Below are 6,008 nucleotides of genomic sequence, written 5' to 3' on the forward strand. Positions count from 1 at the left end.
CACATTTTCACACATTCAAAGATAATATTATAAATTCATATGAATAAAAACAAAAAAAAGAGTGTGGATGGTTAAAAGGGGTTGTGAAAATCATTTTCCTTAAATTAAAAGGTTTTGTATGCATGTGTGTGTTTAATATTAGCAATAATATGTGTGTGTGTTTAGAGTTTTAAGTTAAAAAGAAGAAGTGTGTGTGGTTAAAAACTTAAAAGAGTAAAAAGTAAAAATAAAAAAGAGTGTTCGTGTAATAAAGTTCTAGTAAAACAAATACTTTAAAAAAAATGTTCGTGTATTTAAAGTTCTAGCAAAAGAAAAGAAGAGAAAAGTGCGGTTTCAAAAAAAACAACTAGAGTTATGGTTAAAAGGTGATAGAGTATGAGACTGTTTGATAAAACTGAAAACTGAAAACTGAAAGCTGAAAAATTAAGTATTGGAAACTGAATGCTGAAATTTTTAAGCTGAAAAGCTGTTTGATAAATATATTAAGTACAAATTAAAAAAATGATAAATTAATTTTGTTCCAATTCTCTCTTAATTTACTAATAGTCACAATATACTTCTGGTAATGGTGGAGGAGTGGTGGAGGTGGTGGTGGGAGCGGTGGTGGTGGTGGTGGTGGTGGTGATGGTGGTGGAGGTGGTAGAGTGGTGGTTTAGTGCTGGTAGTGGTGGTGGTGGAGGAGTGGTGTGGTGGTGGTGGTGTAGTGATGGTAGTGGTGGTGGTGGTGATGATGGTGGTGGAGTGGTGGAGGTGGTGAAGTGGTGGTAGGAGTGGTGGTGGTGGTGGGGCAGTAGTGGTAGTGGTGGCGGTTGTGGTGGAATGGTGGTGGTGGTGGTGATGTGGTGGTGGAGTGGTGTAGGTGGTGGAAGTGGTGGTGGTGGTGAAGTGGTGGTAGGAGCGGTGGTGGTGGTGTAGTGATGGTGGTGGTGGAGTGGTGGAGTTGGTGGTGGTGGTAGTGGAGGAAGTGGTGGTGGTGGTGGAGGTGATGGTAGTAGTGGTGGTGGAGTGGTGGAGGTGTTGGTGGGAGTGGTTGTGGTGATGGTATAATGGTTGAATGTAAGTACATAAAAATTCAGCCATAATTAAGTAACTCAAAGCTACTTAAATTTTTTTAACTTTTTTGCTTATATTTTAAGTGGTACTTAATTTGTTAAGCAATATAAAATGTGGTTATCAAACTTACTGAATCATTTATTACTTAATTGATTCAGCTTTAAGTGCTGAATTTAGGTTATCAAACAAGAAAGTGCGTAAGAAAATTTTGTGTCCGGTGGTAGTGTTTAATTTTAGTAAAAAGTAGTAAAAAACGGGAAGGGAGAATTCTGGCATATGCGTATTTAAAGTTACGGTAGAAAAAGAAATGTGTTTATAGAATTAAAAAAATAAAAGAGGAGGGAGTCCTTAGTAATAAAGCAAAGAATAAATTTTGAATAAAAGGAAGCAATAAAAAAAAAACAAAAGAGAGTACGTTTAAAAGTTTGTCTGTGTGTCTATTTTTAAGAAGTAAAAAAAATGCGTTTAAACAAAATGTGTTTTGGAGAGACATCGTCCTTTAATCTCGCATGTTGAAGAAGACCGGAGTTTAGAAAATTCAAACAACGCGCTGTCCTTAATCTCGCATTTCCAAGACCAGAGTTCGCAATATCCAAACGGCGTCGTTTAGCATTGTCCTTTATTTTGCATCTCCACGATTGGGGTTCGGTGGCGTCCTTTTTATCTTCGCATCTTCAATACACGTGTTCAAACTTCAAACCCTCACGACTCTTTATTCTTCTTTTGTGTTTTGTCCCATGATAGAATGTTAGTTCGTTAATAAATTAGATTCTTAGCTCGAACTCACCTCACCCTCGGGACTCTAACCCAAGGGAAAAGACCAACTGAGCCAAGGGCCAAGGTCTACGGGGTCTTTTAGTTAGAGGATGGATTCCTCGTCCTTTACTCCTTTAAATTTTAATCTTACAGGTTCAACATATATATGAGGTTGAATCATTCAAAACGATGTCGTGTTGTAGTTTGGGCATGAGATCGTTTAGTTTGGCCCGTTTGGGTTTATGCAAATAGATTGTGCTTTCCTGGCAGTTCAATTTTGGTATATCTTTGCCTCTCGAAACAAATCCAGAAAACAGAGATTCTGGAAACTAGTTTTCTCAACGACTCTCGAACATAGTCAAATGCATGGGAGAGCATATTTTGCCTACCGCTAAGCTACCACCTCACTTGCGGTTGGTTATCGGAGTTGGAAAAGTTAAAGAATAAATTCGACATCGTGTGGGGCTATTTTGTAAATACCATGGATACAAATATTGCCCAACCATTTGAGCACTACGTTCAACTTTTTTCATACGTTCAACTGATTCAATTGTAATGACATTTTATCTGTGATTACTGCATCAATGCATGAGTGGCAAATTAGGATTTGAATCGGGAGGTGGCTCTGTTCGAAGAAAGTTTACTTGTGCCGTTGCCCGTAAAAGTATTAAGACAACAATTAAACATAAAGCATGTAATTAGCCTTTGTCTTGAGCTTTGTTTGTTGTTAAAAAATAATAAAGGTTTTCGTCAAACTCTCGTGTTATTTAAAAAAAAAAAAACATCGAGTTAATATTTTCATGATCCGAGCTGTTCAATTTACACATCGCAACTTCTACAATACTTGCGTAAAAAATTAAGTCATTTGGATAGCCACAAGTGCCTAATGAAGTTTACATGCGTGTAAATGTTTTTTTTTATTTTTTGGGTTTGAAACTTGGAGTGGGGTTGGCACTTATCCTGCCCCCACCACACAGCTCCACCCCTGCATACATATAGACACGAGAGCAACTCGTTCATGTGTATCAGATTGTTTTATTCTTTCGTATTACTGTCCAAATCTGTACACATAAATTTGTGCACGCTGTTTTTTATATGAAAAATCAATCATGATAGTTAATTAACAATGTATACAAATATTGGCTTTTATTTTTTGAGATATGCATAATTATTGTGCTTAAATCACTTTACATTCCACATGATCTAATCAATACATGGCGTGGACGTGAAATTAATAACAATATAGGGTAGTCCTATGGTACACACCCCTTATTAAGGGGTGTACCGTACGCATCATGATTTTAAACCCTTGGATTTCAAAGTAAATAATCCGGACCACCCATTTATTAAACCAATTAATAAAATAAAAAAATGGCTTAGCAGGTAACAGGTTGTTCTCTCTTCATTGACTTTCTCTCCCTCTCCCTCATGTGTAAAATACTACAAATTATATAACATAACCACAATTGTTATGACAACACAAAAAATTGACACTTTCTTACCACAATGTGTCGTACCAAAAGAAATCGATCAAAAGATACTAGATACAAGACCAAAATATATCGTTGCACAATCAATAATTATTATACCCAAACAAAATACATGTCTAAAATATCACAAATTAAATATTGTATAACTTAACATCCTAACAGTCCTGATTGATCATTTTAAAAATACACTAACTAACGACATTTAGATTGTACAGTCAATTTATATTTGGTATGAAACCTAGTCCTTTATTGTAGTTGAATGTAATGTAGTCATGCGACTGTGACACAATAATGACTATCAAATCCGTTGAATTTTTTATGTTTGTTGATTAAGTCACCTACGTAATTTTTTGTCTCAATCAAGTTTAGGAAGATCCATCATCGGCACGCAAATTGAATAATAGAATGATATTTTCCATCTAATTAAGTGTCTAGCTATAAGCCATCAACTTCATTCTTGATACGAATGACCTAATTAATATTATGTAAAAGATAGACGATTTTGATAAAATAAAAAATAAAATAAAATAAACACCTTATGTGGGGCTCAGATGGTGCATTATTATATTTTAATGTTGTATTGAAATTGAACGATGAGATTTGTTGAAGTATGAAACTTCAAGGACTAACTATGTGATTTATTCTAAAAAATAATAACATTCTTTTAAAAAAAAATAGGAACGAAGGGTTTAAGACTTGAACCCCAGATCTTTTAGATAAATGTCCAAGCTTCAACACCTTAGCACTATGGTACACAATTGAGAATTTGTAATTCTAAAGGCTATTAATTATATAATATTTTCTTGTATGTAAGGGCTTTATTTTCAGGCTAAAAATTTGAGAAGACAGAGGCCTCAAATGCCTCCGTCCTAGTGATGGGCCTGCACTTATAGATCATATTATAGCTATGTCATTGGTGTAAATCAAAATGTCGACTATAATAATTTTTTTTGAAAGAAAGTATAATGACAATAAATTTACAAAATTATTTAGATTTTACTTCCACGACCTAGTTCCAAAGAGCACCATTAAATTTGGATTGGTACACATAGGGTGAAGGTTTGACACCGATCCATGTGTTAAATATATAGTGCCAATTGTTAAGTGCACCGCCCTAAATATTGATAAGATTGAGTATTAATATAATTAATTTCACCAATTACAAAAAGGAGAGTAATTTTCACACTATATTTTTTGATATTCACACTTATTTTTTTGTACTCCATTTTAGTGTTGAAAGTGTATGCATTTGAGACAGTTGGATAATTATTTTTTTCGTGACCTCTCATTTTTCAACAAAGGAATTTTGATTTTTTGAATTAAATTTTGTAGAAAAAGAATTTGATTTAGACTAATATTTTGAGAGGAAATTGTAGTTGTATTCGAAAATTTGGGTATAGTACTTACTTTTTGGTGAATTTCTTGGATGAAAATTTTGTGTGAAAACTTCATTTTTAGTTTAAATTATTAAGGTATTGTGTAGGGACAAATAAAAATTTGAAAAATTAGTGTAGAGGGAATCGAAAATTAAGACAATATGGTGGAAATTTTAAAATTTGAAAAAATAATGTGTCGGGAATTGAAAATAATTAGTGGTATTGTATTTTGTCAATTATAACTATCGTTTACTGAGCATTCCGATTGAATTTTTTTTATACGACACGTTGTGGGTATGAAAACGCCAATTTATGGTATTGTCATAACAAATTTGGTTATATTACTGAATTTGCGGTATGGTATTTTGCTAATAATAACTATTGTTAACTGAGCATTTCAATTGAATTTTTTTATACGATACGTTGTGGGTATGAAAACGTTAATTTATGGTGTTGTTATAACAAATTTGGTTATATTACTGAATTTGAGGTATGATATTTTGTTGATTATAACTACCGTTAATTGAACATTCTGATTGAATTTTTTTATATGATACGTTGTTGATATGAAAACGTCAATTTATGGTGTTGTCATAACAAATTTGGTTATATTACTAAATTTGTGGTATTTTAGACATGTGTTATTACGGAATATTTTAATTAATTTCCTTTGGTACGACACATTGTGGTAAGAAAACTTCAATTTATGGTATTGTCATAACAATTATGGTTTGTTATAAAATTTGTGGTATTTAAATATGTTTTCTTTCGATATGACACGTTGTGTTAAGAAAATGACAATTTTAGGTGTTGTCATAATAATTGTGGTTATTTTCTAAAATTTGTGGCATTTTACAAATATTTTTGGCTTGGGTATAATAATTGTTGATTCTGGTACGACATATTTTGATTTTGTTACGAAATATCATACGAGTCAAAAAAATTTGGTACGATTCATTGTGGTAAGATAATGTCAATTTATGGTGTTGTTATAACATTTGCGGGTAACATTATTTAATTTTTGATATTGTACGCATATATTTGGTTATGGTACAAGTATTATGGATTTCGGTACGAATAATTATAGTTACATAATAACAATATTTTTTAATTATGGGTAACCTGCTAATGACCTGTTCAACAGGTAAATTTTAATGTACAAGTCGTAACTAGAATCATAAATATGCATTAGAAAACCAAAAATTGGCATAATGAAAATCACAAATTGTCATAATTTAGGCATACGGTATACCCTGTGTACCATAGCTTCCTCCAACAATATAATCAGAATTCGTACTGATTGTAGTGTGATTAGTTATCTATCTCATCGATG

Source organism: Rhododendron vialii, chromosome 4a, assembly GCF_030253575.1.
Source record: "Rhododendron vialii isolate Sample 1 chromosome 4a, ASM3025357v1".
Lineage (NCBI taxonomy): Eukaryota > Viridiplantae > Streptophyta > Magnoliopsida > Ericales > Ericaceae > Rhododendron > Rhododendron vialii.